Source organism: Heterodontus francisci, chromosome 4, assembly GCF_036365525.1.
Source record: "Heterodontus francisci isolate sHetFra1 chromosome 4, sHetFra1.hap1, whole genome shotgun sequence".
NCBI lineage: Eukaryota > Metazoa > Chordata > Chondrichthyes > Heterodontiformes > Heterodontidae > Heterodontus > Heterodontus francisci.
This window is the reverse complement of record NC_090374.1, coordinates 109968849-109988266: the sequence shown is the minus strand read 5'-3', so window position 1 is coordinate 109988266 and position 19418 is coordinate 109968849. Positions and strand designations below refer to the sequence as shown.

At 44.5% G+C, this 19418-nt stretch overlaps 1 protein-coding gene and 1 long non-coding RNA gene across 3 annotated transcripts in view; one reads left to right on the top strand and one right to left on the bottom strand.

Moving 5' to 3' along the window:
- LOC137369191 (protein prune homolog 2-like) overlaps window positions 1-19418 on the top strand; it is a 558836-nt gene that overhangs the window by 279321 nt on the left and 260097 nt on the right. The window lies entirely within an intron of this gene.
- Window positions 4320-15683, bottom strand: LOC137369193 (uncharacterized). The gene is made up of 3 exons (XR_010974892.1): window positions 15336-15683; window positions 13692-13764; window positions 4320-4462 (listed from the first exon to the last, which is right to left on the bottom strand). It is a non-coding gene; the product is annotated as an uncharacterized lncRNA (long non-coding RNA).

The following is a 19418-nucleotide window of genomic DNA, read 5'->3' as shown; positions in this document are numbered from 1 at the left end:
GTGCTGACCATTATATAATTTTCCCCCATTCTTTTCTGCTGTTATCTCTAAATGAATGTCCAATGAAGCAGAAGCCCATGTTTATTATACTTAAAGTTGATTGCCTAGTTGTGAACTTAGTATTTTAAGACTTTTGTTGCTTTCTGCAAGAATTGTTTGCATGTGTGTTTTATTTTGTCTGCTTGACATAAAAAGTTAGCATAATACCTATAAAAATTGGTTTTCTATTTTTATGGTGAACATATTGACACTTATGTGAAGTGCATTTGATGTGAATAGTTTTGTTTCATTACTAGTTTAAGTATCTTTACTTCTGGAATCTTCATCCTAAGCAATCAACTCTGTAACAAATGAGTTGCTGGAGGCATTAGACTTTGCTTGAAAAATACAAGTGTTTACAAATAGACTTTTCATTACACCATTAATTGAAATGAAAATTAAAACAAAACTGTTTTCTTTTAAATCTAACTCCTTAATTTCCTTACTACTTTATTTTGTATTGTCTCTAAATTATTGTATTTAAGAGCAGTCACTAGTCTTTCATGATACAAATGCACATATTTCAACAGAAGTTGTTGAATGGCAAACAGGATAAATCGGCTGAAAGAGTTAAACCTATAATGATATTTTCTGCTTCCTGAAAAATCTACCAGATTTTTATGGTAGACCAACTTTATCTATACTGCCACACAAATAATTATCTATGATAATTACCAGCCTGAAGATGAATCTCTAAATGTTTTTCTGATGATAGTGCTGGGGTTGGCAGGTGTTAAAAGTGCCTCCTAGGGACAAAGATTGAAGAGGGGATAGTTCCCACTAATCCTTGAGGCAAGGATGTTTTACATTGTATTCTGTCATGTGAAAAGGAGCCTTGTGTGGTGCCCTACTAATGAAATTTAATAGGCAAAGGTCATGTATCTTTATGAGAAAACAGAGGAGCTCTAGCATGATGAATGTACTGAGCAGGGTTCAATGGAGGGTGCTCATGGATAAAATCCATGTTTAAACAGTGTTCCATGCAACTGATAAGCATTTGACAATTTAAAGGACTGCCTCACACAAATATTATTTTTCCACCTTGTCACCTTTTATCAAATAAAACATATTAGGGGTTATGTCAGATTGTATTTCATGGATTCTTTGCTGTGGACTTTGTATTACTTCACTGTGTTTGAAGACTGCAGTTTGCATCCAGTTATGTTTGGTACTTTAAGCAGAAAAGATATATATGTACTAGCATTTTATATAAAAAAGAACTCAAGTGGAAGTTTGCACTTTTAAAATTTGATCAGTGTTGCACAATTTTTATCTGTTGATTATCCATCATATAATAATTGTAAAAAGTGTTTTCATTACAGTTTTTCAACTCAGATGTAGACTATCCAAAGGTGTATATTGAAATGCACATCTTAGTAATGATGGTTTGTCCTTTTTTGGCTAACTGAAATGCATTGAAACCTTTTGGAGGCACAGTGGTGGTGGCAGCAAGAGCTTTTTGATGCAGCAGTCAGAAAATCCATATTTTTTTTTTAGAAGATGCATAAAACAGTTAAATTTGGAATTACTGCTGGTTTGTAGTAGAGCAGTGATGATACCAGTTCATTTGCTCAAGTTCTACTGCTGAGTCGGGAGACACTTCAATAAATCAAACAGAGCTTGATGGATTCTCCAACTCATTCAAATGAATGCCTGGAAGAGTGAAGAAATCTTGCAGTATTCCCTATTTGACAAAGGCTGTGCAAAGAGCCTGAATGGATGAATGGTTGATTAATTTTTGCCAGAAATTTTACTGACAGCGGGAACTGTATTTTTGCTTCTACTTCATTCACATGGTAGTAATTTTATGTAGGGTGTGAAGTACAACATTTTAATGTATATCTAAAGCCAAGCTATTTAATCTGTTGTCAGACAGTATGGCTTTAAGGTAATAATGAGATCATACGTTTCCAAGAGTTGCTTTGATTTATTTGGTCAAAAGCCACAACCAATATGAATGTAACCCTGTGGCATTTATGCCTATCCACTGTTTGTGGTGTAGCCAAATTCTGATTGTTTGTCTTTGTGCGTGTCAGAATGGAAAACATTTTATAAGTTTAAGACACTTTGTCAAAGTTTCCTCTAAGCATTTTCACTAGTAAAAAAAATTGGAATTTCCTAAATAATCTTTACATTAATTTGTTGTCTTTAAACATTGTTACTGATATTTTGTTAATAGACTATTATATATTTCATAAAGGGACTTTCACATTTACTGAAGGTCAAGTTATTATAAAATTGAGTGCCACCTCAACACTGTGCAGCAAATGATGAGGGAGAAGTTAATAACTCAGTGATTCTGGTAACCTACCCATTCCCCTACCCTGAAAACTTATACATTAACTATCCTTGTTGCATTCTTCATCACTCCCTTAATCCTGAATTAAAGAATGTTGAAACGATTCAGCCAACATCTATACCAATGGCATTCTGTGACACAGACTCAAAAGCTACAATAAACCCACATTGCATATTGGATTTTTACTTGATAAGAAAAAAGATTGCAGGGTTATATGGGAAGAACAGGGGAGTGGAACTAATTGGATAGATCTTTCAAAGACCCGCAACAGGCACGATTGGCCAAATAGCCCCATTTTGTGCTATATGATTCTATGATACCAAATATAATTAAGGTGATGAATTTAATTCCCATAATAATAATTGCCTTCCATTCATTTCTCACCCAAGGGTTAACCCATGGTGCTCTTCTTATACAAAGGTTTCCATATCTACTGCTTTTGAGTTGTTTTCAGCAAAGCTGATGGAAGGTTGCTGTTGCTCTGTGTTAGGACCCTTGAAATTCCAGGACAGCATGGTCCAGCTGACTTGCTGACATCATGATGGGCATTGGTTGAGGGAGTGGCACAAGAGCAGGTGTGCTGACATCCTGAGGGAGGGCAACATGTACTGTTTCCATCACAGGACTACAACTCCTGTGGGACTGGGTTTCATCACTTCTGCAGATCTGTTGGAGAGCAGACTGCAGCAGGTCAGTGTTTCTTTGAAAACTTCTATCTATCCCACCAATCATTCTGCCTAAGGTGGGTGTATGTTTCTTGAATGGGGAGCCCAATACCAGCATGCGCTCTTCTGGCTCCACTTCAGTTCTATGCTCCAGATCTTTGGTCACCTAGTGTGGAGAAGGGTGGGCCTGCCTCTGGGGCTGACCAAGGTGGTCATCCACAGGTTCAGGTTGGGCGCGGCCAATAGGGGTGGTCACTTTGGCTGTCTGCCTCTTTTCATTGGCCTTATTTATGCCCTGATGGACCTGGAGAAGGAGCACATGGTGTCTGCCAACATGCTTTTGGCCTTTCATGACCAGTGTGCTAGGCAAGGACTGGAGGGCATGCTGGGTGGTGTAGATAATATTTAAGTTCATGAGTTTCTTTTTTTTTAACTTAAGTTCTTTATTTGTTGTCCCCCTCTAAAAAGGGGGCACTTTTGTTAAGTTTTTTGTTACATATGAACATATGAATTAGGAGTAGGCCATTCATTAAGATCATGGCTGATCTGATTATAACCTTGACACCACACTCCTGTCTACCCCCGATAACCTTTCACCCCCTTGTTTATGAAAAATCTATCTACCTCTGCGTTAAAAATATTTAAAGACTCTGCTCCCACTGCCTTTTAAGGAAGTGTTCCAAAGACATTGATGATATTGGAGTAACCCAGTATCTCCTTCTAGTTTAGTTAAGAAAAGGAGGACCACCACCTGCAAGTTCCCCTCCAAGCCACACATCATCTTGGAACTATATCGCCGTTCCTTCACTATCACTGGGTCAAAATCCTGAAACTCCCTTCCTAACAGCACTGTCGGTGTACCTACCCCACATGGACTGCAGCAGTTCAAGAAGGCGGCTTATCACCACCTTCTCAAGGGCAATTAAAGATGGGCAATAAATGCTGGCCTTGCCAGCGACGCCCACTTCCAGTGAAGGAATAAAAAAAAGTTATTTGACCTTCCATCAAAGCTACAAAGGTTGATTACACTGACTTCTATTGTTAAGGCCTGACTGCAGCATCCCGGGAGTTGGCCACTCACTACAAGGCAGTATGTTGATGCGAGATGATAGCACACAGGCTGAAAGTGGACTTCTGCATATTTTCAACCATAATGCCGAAATCCATGAGGACCTCCAGGAAGGTATCTCAAAATTTGGGGGCAGCTGTCTGACTCATTGCTGCAAAGATAATTCTCTCCACATTATTGCAAAGAAATTATTATTTTTTAACTTCAGGGAATGCAACTCACTTTAATAGGCATCATAAAGCCCGCTGAAAGTTAAGCCACAAAATTGGGTGGGCTGCCTTTTAGTTGACACAATTGAGCGGGCAGCCCGTCAATCATATTAAAATGAAGTCTGGGAGTTAAAATCAGCCAGGCCTCACGGTGATGTCCTGGGGGTTTGCCTCCGTAGACCTGACAGCAAATAAAAAGAGAAAAAAACAGGTTAGTGTTTTGGGTTAAGGCCCTCTATCAAAGGGCGATTAAAGATGGGCAATAACTGCTGGCCTTGACACATCCAGTGAAAAAATGAAAAAAGTTATTTGACCTTCCATCAAAGCTACATAGGTTGCTTACACTGGCTTCAGTTGTGAACTTTAGTTTGTCTTAGTTTTTTCAATACTGATGGATCCACTGTGTATTTCCTATATTTTCCTTTATTTAAGATATCGAGCATTCAGTTTGAATTTTTAACTTTAGTATCCTAAAGATGAACAAACGTATAGATCTTGAATATTTGTAAACTTTTCTTCCTTAGGTAATCTGTATACACATATATAATTTTGAAACATTTTTGTATGTGTATGATTTTTGTCATGCTTTTGTGACAACAGTTTCATTTGAAGTGGCTTATATAATCATTAAAAATTGAAATCCTGAATGTAAACAATGCAGTTGCATGCTCTCGCCACTAGTACAAAATATGGTGCTAAGTTTATTAATTCACTTTCCCAGCTCTGTCCCCGTTTGTTTTTGTGCTGTGCTTACAGGTAAGTGCTTCAATTTTTTTAAACACCATTTTAAAAATGTGTATTTAGTATTTTTATTATTGTATTCCTCCAAGTCTTCTCACTCCTGCAATATTCCAGATACCAGCTATATCTTGCTTTTTATTTTTAGCCGTTTGGTCTCTTCCTCTTCCTTTGGTTTCCCAGTCCTGTGCTCCCTGCTTTTTTAGCTGCTTGATCTTCCTGCACTTTTCTGGTTCTAGTTCTTGCCTTCACCCTGCCTCCAAAAGGTTTTTTAGCTGCTTCTTCCCTCCCTGGCCTCAGATACTTTGCCTCCCAATACCCTTGGAGATTGGATTTGAACTACTTGTCCAGTAGGTGGTCACCCCACAAGAAGTAAGAGTTCAGGATAGTAGGTGGGTGGCCATCTGGAAGAATAGGAAGAGGCAGTAGGTGGAGGAGTATTGAGGGTGTGTGCCACTCTCAAAAAAAGTACTCAGTATTGGAGACAGCTGGGAGTGATGATAATTTGAAAGAGTGCAGTCTGGACCATGGTACTAATGACTGTACAGAAGGGAACAGCAAAGTGTAGAAATGCAGTTGTTATACGAGATCTCATATTCAGGGTGACAGACGGGCATTTCTGTAACCTGTCATCATAAGTCCCGCATGGTGTGTTGCCTCCCTGGTGCCAAGCTAAAAGACATCATGGAGAAGGTGCAGAATATTCTGCAAGGGGAAGGAAGTGAGCCAGAAGTTTTGGTACATATTGGTACCAATGACATAGATAGGGCAGGTATTAAGGTCCTATGGCCAGATTTTCAGGAGCTGGGAGGAAGTTGAAAAGTAGGATCTTGGCAGTAGTAATCTCTGGATTATTCTGAGTGCCACATGCTAGCTAGAGTAGGAATAGGAAGATAGGGAGGAACAATGGGTACAGCAAGGACAGCTTCAGGTTCTTGGGGCAATGGAACCAGTTCTGGGACAGAAGGCGCTTATTCAAAAGCAATGGGTTGCACATCAGCAGGACTGGGATCAATGTCCTCACAGAGAGATTCACTAGTGTGGTTGGGGAGACTTTAAATTAAATTAGGCACCCATATAGAAATAGAAAAGAGGAATAAGGTGCATAATGTGAGAGTATTGGAGAGTACAAGAGAAGGGAGTAATTCCATATTAGAGAGTGAGAAGGACTATGAGGAATGCAAAGACAGGATTACATTGTACAAAGTGTGGTGAATAAGGTTGGTGAGCGACAACTACATAAAACACCATGAGAATATGATGTAATGACAATAACGGAAACATGGCTTAAAAATGGTGAGGACTGCACGCTTAATATAAAAGTATTTAATGGCCAAAATTTTACGTTGTGCGAGAGGCCCCACCCACTCGCCAAAAAGTCGGTGGCGAGCCCACCTCCACAGGGCCTGGGGAGCCACGCCAGGATTTTTCGCTCCACAGACCCTTAATTTGTCTTGAGTGGGACTTCAAGCTCCTTGAGGCTGGCCAATCAGCGGGCTGGTAGCTCTTAGTCCCAGCACCGTCACCGGGAGTGGTGGCCACTGGTGGGACTACACCCAGCCACCACAGCTGGGGATAATCGGCCAGGCCCCAGTGAGGCAAGGGGGGAGTCGGTTAGTTGGGGGGAGGGGGGGCAGTGTTCTACGTTGGAGCTGGTTGGCGCTTCGGGGGCGGCCCTCTGTGGGGCACAGGGTGCCCGATCAGGAGGACCCCCGTCCCCCCAGCCCACAAGTAGATCGCCTGGTTTTACCAGGCGGGTTTCTTGAGGCCTTTGCTGTCCAGCCGCCAAGGGTAAAATACCTGCGGCAGCGGAAGGAGGCCCTTAAGTGCCAGTTAATTGGTCACTTAAGGGCCTTGATTGGCCTGGGTTGGGCAGGCCGTTTCTCGCCGCTGCCGCTCCGCGTCAAATTGCAGCAGGGGTGGAAGCGATCGGGAATGGCCCTCCCCGCTGCCCACTCAATTTTACGCCCTTTCCCCCCCCCCCCCCCACCCGCAGTCGCCACCAGCCCGCTCGTTTGAGGGCTGTAAAATTCCAACCGGGGTTCAGAAAAGATAAAGTAGGAAAAATGGGAGGTGGGGTGGCAGTACTGATTAGGGAAGGCATTATAGTGTTGGAAAGAGGGGATTTCCTTTGAGGTGATAAGGACAGAATCCATTTGGTTAGAGTTGAGAAGTAAAAAGGGTATCCTGCTATTGCGGGTATTTTGTAGGCCTCCAAATAGTGAGAGAGAGATTGAGGAGCAAATCTGCAGGGAAATCACAAAGATGTGCAAGAAATATAGAGTGTTGATATTGGGGGACTTTAATTACCCAACTGTTGATTGGAATAATGTTAGAGTTAAGGGAAAGGAGGTGGAGGAATTTCTGAAATGTGTTCAGGAGAACTTCCTTGATCAGTATATTCTTGGCCCAACTAAAAAGGAAGCATGGAATAAAAACAAAGTGCTGGAAATACTCAACAGGCCAGGCTGTATCTGTGGAGAAAGAAGCAGAGTTAACGTTTCAGGTCTGTGACCTTTAATCAGATGAAAGGTCACAGCTGAAACGTTAACTCTGCTTCTCTCTCCACAGATGCTGCCAGACCTGCTGAGTATTTCCAGCACTTTCTGTTTTTATTTCAGATTGCCAGCATCTGCAGTATTTTGCTTTTACTATTAGAAAGGAAGCATTGCTGGATCTGGTGCTGAGAAATGAGGTGGACCAAGATGACCAAGGGTCTGTGGGGGAGCATTTGGGTAAGAGTAATTATCATATCATAAGGTTTAAACTAGTAATGCAGCAAAGCAAGGAACAATATAAGGTAGAAGGTCTAGATGGGAAGAGAGCTAATTTCAGTGTAATGAGACGGGAACTAGCCAGGGTAAATTGGAATCAAAGACTGACAGGAAATGGAGCAATGGGTTATCTTTAAGGAAGAGATGCTTCAGGTACAGACTAGGTACACTCCAATAAGGGTAAAAGGCAGGGGAACCAAAAACAGTGCTCCTTGGATGACGAGCGAGATAGAGATTATGATGAAACAAAAAAGAGAGTGTATGATGCATGTCAGATGAATTCTTCAAGTGAGAATCAGGTCAAATACAATCGGTTGAGAAGTGAAGTGAAGACTGGCAAAGAGATAATGAGAATAGAATGGCAGTTAACATAAAAGGAAACTCAAAAAAAAAACTTTACCAGCATGTAAATAGTAAGCAGATAGTAAGAGGTGGAGTGGGGTCTTTTACAGACCAAGAGGGTGATGTGTGCTCCGAGGCGAAGGGCAAGTCTAGAATAGTTAATAAGTACTCAGTATCGGTATTTACTAAGAGGAATCTGACAAAATATCGGTAGAAGCAGAAAGAGTGGAGGCAATGGATAGGGTAAAAATTGAGAGGAAAGAGGTACTGGAAAGGCTGGCTGTGTTGAGCATAGATAAGTCACCTTGTCCAGATGCCTTGCAGGTTGCTAAAGGAAGTTGGGGTGGAGATAGTGGAAAGGCTTGTCACAATCTTCCAATCTTCCCGGGATATTGGGGAGGTGCCAGAGAATTGGAGAGTGGCAAATGTGACACCTTTGTTCAAGAAAGGGTGTAAGTACAGTCCTAGCAACTACATAGATAGCAACTATGTAGATAGTCCAACTAGGGATGGAGCCGTACTGGACCTGGTATTGGGGAATGAGCCCGGCCAGGTGGTCGAAGTTTCAGTAGGGGAGCATTTCGGGAACAGTGACCATAATTCCATAAGTTTTAAGGTACTTGTGGATAAGGATAAGAGTAGTCCTCGGGTGAAGTTGCTAAATTGGGGGAAGGCTAATTATAACAATATTAGGCAGGAACTGAAGAATTTAGATTGGGGGCAGCTGTTTGAGGGTAAATCAACATCTGACATGTGGGAGTCTTTCAAATGTCAGTTGATTAGAATCCAGGACCAGCATGTTCCTGTGAGGAAGAAGGATAAGTTTGGCAAGTTTCGGGAACCTTGGATAACGCGGGATATTGTGAGCCTAGTCAAAAAGAAAAAGGAAGCATTTGTAAGCGCTGAATATAAAGACAGTAGGAAGGAACTTAAGCAAGGAGTGAGGAGGGCTAAAAGGGGTCACGAAAAGTCATTGGCAAACAGGATTAAGGAAAATCCCAAGGCTTTTTATACGTATATAAAGAGCAAGAGGGTAACTAGGGAAAGGGTTGGCCCACTCAAGGACAGAGGAGGGAATCTATGTGTGGAGCCAGAGGAAATGGGCGAGGTACTAAATGAGTACTTTGCATCAGTATTCACCAAAGAGAAGGACTTGGTGGCTGACGAGCCTAGGGAAGGGAGTGTAGATAGTCTCAGTCATCTCATTATCAAAAAGGAGGAGGTGTTGGGTGTCTTGCAAAGCATTAAAGGAGATAAGTCCCCAGGGCCTGATGGGATCTACCCCAGAATACTGAGGGAGGCAAGGGAAGAAATTGCTGGGGCCTTGACAGAAATATTTGCATCCTCATTGGCTACAGGTGAGGTCCCAGCGGACTTGAGAATAGCCAATGTTGTGCCTTTGTTTAAGAAGGGTAGCAAGGATAATCCAGGAAATTATAGGCCGGTGAGCCTTACATCAATGGTAGGGAAATTATTAGAGAGGATTCTTCAGGACAGGATTTACTCCCATTTGGAAACAAACGAACTTATTAGCGAGAGGCAGCATGGTTTTGTGAAGGGGAGGTCGTGTCTCACTAATTGGATTGAGTTTTTTGAGGAAGTGACAAAGATGATTGATGAAGGAAGGGCAGTGGATATTATCTATATGGACTTCAGTAAAGCCTTTGACAAGGTCCCTCATGGCAGACTGGTACAAAAGGTGAAGTCACACGGGATCAGAGGTGAGCTGGCAAGATGGATACAGAACTGGCTCAGTCATAGAAGACAGAGGGGAGCAGTGGAAGGGTGCTTTTCTGAATGGAGGGATATGATTAGTGGTGTCCCGCAGGGATCAGTGCTGGGACGTTTGCTGTTTGTAGTATATATAAATGATTTGGAGGAAAATGTAGCTGGTCTGATTAGTAAGTTTGTGGATGACACAAAGGTTGGTGGAGTTGCGGATAGTGATGAGGATTGTCAGAGGATACAGCAGGATATAGATCGGTTGGAGACTTGGGCGGAGAAATGGCAGATGGAGTTTAATCCGGACAAATGTGAGGTAATGCATTTTGGAAGGTCTAATGCAGGTGGGAAGTATACAGTAAATGGCAAAACCCTTAGGAGTATTGACAGACAGAGAGATCTGGGCATACTTGTCCACAGGTCGCTGAAAGTGGCAACGCAGGTGGATAAGGTAGTCAAGAAGGCATACGGCATGATTGCCTTCATCGGTCGGGGCATAGAGTATAAAAGTTGGCAAGTCATGCTGCAGCTGTACAGAACCTTAGTTAGGCCACACTTAGAATATTGCGTGCAATTCTAGTCGCCACACTACCAGAAGACGTGGAGGCTTTGGAGAGGGTACAGAAGAGGTTTACCAGGATGTTGCCTGGTCTGGAGGGCATTAGCTATGAGGAGAGGTTGGATAAACACGGATTGTTTTCACTGGAACGACGGAGGTGGAGGGGCGACATGATAGAGGCTTACAAAGTTATGAGCGGCATGGACAGAGTGGATAGTCAGAAGCTTTTACCCAGGGTGGAAGAGTCAGTTACTAGGGGACATAGGTTTAAGGTGCGAGGGGCAAAGTTTAGAGGGGATGTGCGAGGCAAGTTCTTTACACAGAGGGTGGTGAGTGCCTGGAACTTGCTGCCGGGGGAGGTGGTGGAAGCAGGTACGATAGCGACGTTTACGAGACATCTTGACAAATACATGAATAGGATGGGAATAAAGGGATACGGTCCCCGGAAGTGCAGAAGGTTTTAGTTTAGGCAGGCATCAAGATCGGCGCAGGCTTGGAGGGCCGAATGGCCTGTTCCTGTGCTGTACTGTTCTTTGTACAGGCCAGTTAGTTTAACATCAGTGGTGGGTAAGGTTTTAGAAACGATAATCAGGGAAAAAAATCAACAAGCACTTGGAGAGGTTTGAGTTAATTTAAGGATGGCCAGTACGGATTTGTAACAGGCAGATCATGCTTGACTAATCTAATTGAATTTTTTGATCAAGTAACGGATTTGTTTGATGAAGGGAATGCAGTGGTTGTTGTCAAATTGATTTTAAGAAAAGGTTTGTTAAAGTACCACATAAAAGACTGGTTAACAAAATTGAGGCTCATGGAATAGGAGGGTCAGTATCCAATTGGATAAAAAATTGTTTTAAGGACAGAAAACAGTGAGTCATAGCAAATGGAGGATGGTAGACAGTGGTGTTCCCTAAGGGTCAGTGCTAGGACCACTGCTTTTTTTGCGATATATAAATGACTTGGATCTTAAAATACAGAGTAGAATCTCAAAATTTGCCAATGATACCAAACTTGGAGGAATGGCAAACAGGGAGGATGATACCAGTCAACTGCAACATGACTTAGGCTAGCAGGATAGGCAGAAAGTGGCAGGTGGTATTTAATACAGACAAGAGTGAGGTGATGCATTTTGGCAGAAGGAATATGGTGAGGTGATATAGAGTTAATGGCACAGTTCTAAAGAATGTGCAGGAACAGAGGGACTGGGGTGCATGAGCATCAATCTTTGAAGGTAGCAGGACATATTGCGAGAGTGGTTAGCAAAGCATATGGGATCTTGGGTTTTGTAAATAGAGATAAAGCAGGCAAGTTATGCTGAGCCTTTAAAAAGCTCTGATTGGGCCCCAACTGGAGTATTGTGTCCATTTTTGTCACCACACTTTAGGAAGGATGTGAGTGTCCTTGAAAGGGTGCAGAGGAGATTTACCAGAATGGTTCCAGGGATGGGGGAATTTTAGTTACAAAGTTAGGTTGGAAAAGCTGGGGTTGTTCTCCTTGGAGCAAAGGAGATTGAGGGAAGATTTGATAGAGGTGTACAAGATTATGATAGGCATTGATAAATTAGACAATGAAAATCTGTTCCCATTAATTGATGGTACAAGGACTAGGAGACACAGATTGCAGGTTTTCTGCAAGAGATGAGAGGAAGAACTTTTTAACGCAGCGAGTGGTAATGACCTGCAACATGAGGCTTGTGGAAGTGGAGACAATCAATGATTTCAAAGGGAAACTGAATGGGCACTTGAAGGAAATAAACTTGAAAGGCTATGGGGATCGAACGGGGAGTAGGACTGATTGGATTGCTCTGTGGAGAGCCGGTATGGACTTGATAGGCCAAATGGCCTCATTCTGTGCTGTAAGTGACTCTAGACCTCTGTGACACAATGACCTTTGCTGTCGTTTGAGCGTCTGGCTACTTGTCCATTCTTGCACTTTTCTTTCTTTCATGGGATGTGGGCATTGTTTACAAGGCCAGCATTTATTGCCTATCCCTAATTGCCCTTGAGAAGGTGGTGGTGAGCTCCTTCTTGAACTGCAACAGTCCATGTGGGGTAGGTACACCAACAGTGCTGATAGGAAGGGAGTTCCAGGATTTTGATCCAGCGACAGTGAAGGAATGGCGATATAGTTCCAAGTCAGGATGGTGTGTGGCTTGGAGGAGCACTTGCAGGTGGTGGTGTTCCCATGCATCTGCTGCCCTTGTCCTTCTAGGTGGAAGAGGTCATGGGTTTGGAAGATGCTGTCGAAGGAGGTGTGGTGAGTTGCTGTAGTGCATCTTGTAAATGGTATACACTGCTGCCACTGTGCGTCGGTGGTGGAGGGAGTGAATGTTTAAGGTGATGAATGGGGTGCTGTTCAAGCGGGCTGCTTTGTCCTGGATGGTGTCAAGCTTCTTGAGTGTTGTTAGATTGTTGGAGCTGCACTCATCCAGGCAAGTAGTGAATAATCCATCACACTCCTAACTTGTGCCTCATAGATGGTGGTCAGGCTTTGGGGAGTCAGGAGGTGAGTTACTCAGCGCTGAATTGTCAGCCTCTGACCTCTTTTAGCTATAGTATTCATGTGGCTTCTGCAGTTCAGTTTCTGGTCAATGGTGAGCCCCAGGATGTTGACAGTTGGGAATTCAGCAAAGGTAATGCCATTGAATGTCAAGGGGAGACGGTTAGGTTCTCTCGTATTAGAGGTCGCCATTGCCAGGCACTTGTCTGGTGCGAACATGACTTGCCACTTATCAGCCCAAGCCTGGATGTTGCCCAGGTCTTGCTGCATATGGACATGGACTGCTTCAGTATCTGAGGAGTCGCGAATGGTACTGATCATTGTCCAATCATCAGCGAACATCCCCACTTCTGACCTTATGATGGAGGAAGGTCATTGATGAAGCAGCTGAAGATGGTTGGGCTGAGGACACTACCTTGAGAAATGAATACAAAATGATGCACATGCACTGTTCCTGGCTTAGATGAAGATAAGGCAGGTGCTTCTGAAAGACCCCAGGTGGATATGGCCTCCTGCTGAGAGCACTTCTCCACCCTTCCTCTTCCCTTTGTGAGCGGCTTGTTCTTTGCTGCTTCTGCTCCATCTCCCTCTTGTGCTCCCCCCAAGGGGAACTGCAACTATAGTACCCATGACTGGGAGTCTTGCAGTCACAACCAAGACCTTCTCCACGTGCAGCACCACTCCCTGCAGACTTCACCAACTGTAAGCAACTCATCAAAACAGTTATCACTTCCACAAATCCAAGCAGGGCAAATAGAAAGTAATCAGCAACTAACCTGCAAGTGGTTGATGATCCCTTTAAACGTGCTTGTAGTGTGGGATCTTTCCTGCTGCTGAATGCATGTTCACCTTCGTGAAGTTCAGAGAGGGAATTAGCTGGAACAGTGAGGTCTAAAACAACTGACTGATGTCACAATCTGCCTATTCTGCATACTTCTGGCGCATACTCCTAACACACACACTAATGCCCTCACCAAAATTGCACTGGACAGGGGTCACACCAAAAGTGTGTGCGCGCAACGGGAATGCCACTTTGTTAACAAAATAGGACCCATAGTGCCAAAACTATGAGCATTACAGAGCCCAGTTTGTGGCTTTCCTCTTTAGAGGAATTCACTATAGTTTTTTTTTTCTATTTGGAAATAGGCACAACGGTGAGACCATCTTGATTTTTAAAATAATATTTTAATGCCGGGTTTGTTTGGTTGGAAAATCTTATTCGAGCCTATGAAGAATGATGCTTCATCCAATTCAGAAGATAGAATTATTAGATTGATGGTCTATATTTGGATACAGACTGCCAAATTAATGTGCTAGATTTAAGCTGAGCTGTTTAGGTGACTTGGACTTCTTGTGGTTTAATTAATATTTGCCAGCACTTAAAGAGCTTAAATTTCACAATATCAAGCAGTTTTTGTAAAACTGAAAAATCAAGCTCAATCTGCTGCACTGCTTCTAGTTTTGTTTTGGGACAGGTGGGAGTGTTGCAAATATTTTCACTGGCATCATTTATGTATCCACAAATAGAGATTGTATGCTTTTTACCACTGTATTGGAGTGCCATGCAGATGGGGAGACATGTTGTTGTCACCCTGCTGAGAAAAATTAAGTGAGTCAATTAAAGAGAAGTCTGGAAGTATTGAATAAATAAGTGGTCTGTGCTTAGAACTGAAATCTAAAATACAGGAATCAATGAAGTTTGAAGTTCGTTAATATTTATAAAGGTTGATTTGAGTCTAGGTTAATTTGATAATTCAAATTTATATTTTCACATTCAAGGACACAGTGAACCTACATAGGGAGCTACTCACAAGATAAGTAAGCTGATGTTTTTCCTATGTCCTCTAACTGGGTATATAAAGAGGTTAAATATTTAAAAGGACAAAGATTTTACTGGTGTTTCTGCTCTTGTAAATATTTAGATAATGCAACTGCTGCTAAATAATTGCCAGGTTTGTACTATATTTCATCTGACCTCATGCAACTGATGTTTTCTTGTATAATTTTACTGAAACATTTTATTAAAAAACAAGATGGTCTGAATTTTATGGACCCCCTAGGGTTTGGAACAGAACTGAGGGGTGGGTTGAGGGTGGTGGTGGCTGGGTTAGAATGTCCCTCGCCTTCCAATTTAGTCTGGGGGATGGCCGAGGTCGGCCTTCTCGACCCAGGCCAATTGAGGCCCTTAAGTAGCCACTTAAGGGCCTCTTCCCACCTTCACCTCAATTTAACAGAAGGCAGAGAGGCCTGCCACCACAGGGAGGTGCCATCAGGTGAAACCTGGAGGCCTCCTTGCGAGGTTAGGGGGGAGCTCCCTCCTTTGGTGGCAATCCAGAGTCCCTGGAGGGCCCCCCGGTAGCAATTGCCACCCACCCCCGGGAAGACAGCCCCCCTCCCCCCACTCCCTCGTCGGGGCCTACCTGAATGACCCTGGCGACCCTGACTCCACTTGCCTCTCCTGGGGTGTCTGCCGTCTTTGGTACTGCAGGGTCTCCTGCGGTACCAGCGGTGGCCAGTGCTGCAGGTGGTGCTGCCGGTACTGCAGAGCTGCCGGCTTGCTGATTGGTCAGTATCTCTGGAGATGGAAACTTGTCCTTTAAAGGGGCAGCAGGCTGTTAATTGCCTGCCCACCTTGGAATTACAAAGGGGATCCGAGGCGGGGTGTCTCCCCCCACCTTTTGGCCTGCTGCGGGGGCTCCCGTTGCCAGAATAAAATTCAGACCGATTGAGTTTTCAAATTTCAGTTAAGTAGGCCCAAATAAAGTTCCATTCTGTTGGATCAGGTTTAAACTTTAGTTCCAGCCTGAATGCAACAATAATAAAAACAAATTCACATATTACTCATTAATTCCTTGTTACATGCATGGGCTGTATAAATGAAGGAGAATATAAATCATTACTGTTTTCTCAGATCTGTTTCAGCCTTTAGTTAACAATTATTAGAACAAACAATCCTAGAGATAATAGTCCAGACTTTATACCATCCTCCCCATCTTGTTGCTTCGCATGCTTAGGGAATGGAGACTTGTTGAAGTAGGGAATGGAAAAAAAAGTTAGGGATGTTTTGCTACAGTTGTATAGGGTATTGGTGAGACCACATCTGGAGTATTGTGTGCAGTTTTGATCTCCTTACTTAAGGAGTATCCATCCTACACCTGTGTAGGGGCCCCAACAACCCCACTGCCTTGTGGGCGTCTCGGGAGAGACCAAGGCTAAGGGAGTAAACCCTAACAGAAAATCCGGAGCGGAACCCCGTAGGCGGTCATGTGTCACCTTTGGCATGTTTCCGGCAGTTCCTGCAGCCATACTGGTGCCAAACGTCGTGTCCTGCACTCCTTTGGACCCCACCAGAAAGGCCGAGAGGGGGGTTTTGACGACTGGGCAACTCTCAACCTCCATAAATTTGCCCAGGCATGCGCCATGGAGAGGTCACTCCATAGTTGCCTCACAGCGACTGAAACAACACGGAAGGCAGCAGTTACGGGTTATAAGTCCAGATAAATTGGCGTAGAAACTGGGCGCCACGGGTTGCCTTTGTCGGTGGGAGAGGTCATTGCACCTCACTGGACAGCTACCGCCCGCCTCAAACCGGGCAGCCCCCGGTCAATAAGGTTCTGTCCCGCCACAGTCTGCCTGCTTCAATGGGTGCTTGGAGCTCAGGGTCATTGCCCGAAAGGTGGACTGATACACCGCACCAAACAACATGAAAAAAGGAAAGAAGGTACCAGCCCTTCGCTTTGCAAGCTGGAACGTCAGAACTATGTGTCCTGGCCTGTCGGAAGACCTTACACAAATCAACGATTCTCGGAAGACCGCCATCATTAACAACGAGCTCAGTAGACTCAATGTGGACATTGCAGCACTTCAGGAGACTCGCCTCCCCGCGAGTGGCTCTCTAGCAGAGCAAGACTACACCTTCTTCTGGCAGGGCAGGGATCCTGAAGAACCAAGACAGCATGGAGTGGGCTTCGCCATCAGAAACTCCTTGCTCAGCATGATAGAGCCTCCCTCAAATGGCTCGGAACGCATACTGTCCATCCGACTGCTCACCACCTCTGGTCCAGTACACCTACTCAGCATCTATGCTCCAACACTCTGTTCCGCACCTGAAGCTAAAGACCAGTTCTATGAACAACTCCATAACATCATTAGCAGCATCCCCAACACCGAACACCTATTCCTGCTGGGGGACTTTAATGCCAGGGTTGGGCCCTCCTGCCTTGGGCGCTATGGCGTTGGAAGGATGAATGAGAACGGGCAGAGACTGCTTGAGTTGTGTACCTATCATAACCTCTGCATCACCAACTCGTTCTTTCACACTAAACCCTGTCACCAGGTTTCATGGAGGCACCCAAGATCACGTCGTTGGCACCAGCTAGACCTCATTGTCACAAGGCGAGCCGCCTTAAACAGTGTTCAAATCACACGCAGCTTCCACAGTGCGGACTGCGACACCGACCACTCCCTGGTGTGCAGCAAGGTTAGACTCAGACCAAAGAAGTTGCATCATTCCAAGCAGAAGGGCCACCCGCGCATCAACACGAGCAGAATTTCTCACCCACAGCTGTTACAAAAATTTCTAAATTCACTTGTAACAGCCCTTCAAAACACTCCCACAGGGGATGCTGAGACCAAGTGGGCCCACATCAGAGACGCCATCTATGAGTCAGCTTTGACCACCTACGGCAAAAGTGCGAAGAGAAATGCAGACTGGTTTCAATCTCATAATGAAGAGCTGGAACCTGTCATAGCCGCTAAGCGCATTGCACTTTTGAACTACAAGAAAGCCCCCAGCGATTTAACATCCGCAGCACTTAAAGCAGCCAGAAGTACTGCACAAAGAACAGCTAGGCGTTGCGCAAACGACTACTGGCAACACCTATGCAGTCATATTCAGCTGGCCTCAGACACCGGAAACATCAGAGGAATGTATGATGGCATGAAGAGAGCTCTTGGGCCAACCATCAAGAAGATCACCCCCCTCAAATCTAAATCGGGGGACATAATCACTGACCAACGCAAACAGATGGACCGCTGGGTTGAGCACTACCTAGAACTGTACTCCAGGGAGAATGCTGTCACTGAGACTGCCCTCAATGCAGCCCAGCCTCTACCAGTCATGGATGAGCTGGACATACAGCCAACCAAATCGGAACTCAGTGATGCCATTGATTCCCTAGCCAGCGGAAAAGCCCCTGGGAAGGACAGCATTACCCCTGAAATAATCAAGAGTGCCAAGCCTGCTATACTCTCAGCACTACATGAACTGCTATGCCTGTGCTGGGACGAGGGAGCAGTACCCCAGGACATGCGCGATGCCAACATCATCACCCTCTATAAAAACAAAGGTGACCGCGGTGACTGCAACAACTACCGTGGAATCTCCCTGCTCAGCATAGTGGGGAAAGTCTTTGCTCGAGTCGCTCTGAACAGGCTCCAGAAGCTGGCCGAGCGCGTCTACCCTGAGGCACAGTGTGGCTTTCGTGCAGAGAGATCGACTATTGACATGCTGTTCTCCCTTCGTCAGATACAGGAGAAATGCCGTGAACAACAGATGCCCCTCTACATTGCTTTCATTGATCTCACCAAAGCCTTTGACCTCGTCAGCAGACGTGGTCTCTTCAGACTACTAGAAAAGATCGGATGTCCACCAAAGCTACTAAGTATCATCACCTCATTCCATGACAATATGAAAGGCACAATTCAACATGGTGGCTCCTCATCAGAGCCCTTTCCCATCCTGAGTGGTGTGAAACAGGGCTGTGTTCTCGCACCCACACGTTTTGGGATTTTCTTCTCCCTGCTGCTTTCACATGCGTTCAAATCCTCTGAAGAAGGAATTTTCCTCCACACAAGATCAGGGGGCAGGTTGTTCAACCTTGCCCGTCTAAGAGCGAAGTCCAAAGTACGGAAAGTCCTCATCAGAGAACTCCTCTTTGCTGACGATGCTGCTTTAACATCTCACACTGAAGAATGCCTGCAGAGTCTCATCGACAGGTTTGCGTCTGCCTGCAATGAATTTGGCCTAACCATCAGCCTCAAGAAAACGAACATCATGGGGCAGGATGTCAGAAATGCTCCATCCATCAATATTGGCGACCACGCTCTGGAAGTGGTTCAAGAGTTCACCTACCTAGGCTCAACTATCACCAGTAACCTGTCTCTAGATGCAGAAATCAACAAGCGCATGGGTAAGGCTTCCACTGCTATGTTCAGACTGGCCAAGAGAGTGTGGGAAAATGGCGCACTGACACGGAACACAAAAGTCCGAGTGTATCAGGCCTGTGTCCTCAGTACCTTGCTCTACGGCAGCGAGGCCTGGACAACGTATGCCAGCCAAGAGCGACGTCTCAATTCATTCCATCTTCGCTGCCTTCGGAGAATACTTGGCATCAGGTGGCAGGACTATATCTCCAACACAGAAGTCCTTGAAGCGGCCAACATCCCCAGCTTATACACACTACTGAGTCAGCGGCGCTTGAGATGGCTTGGCCATGTGAGCC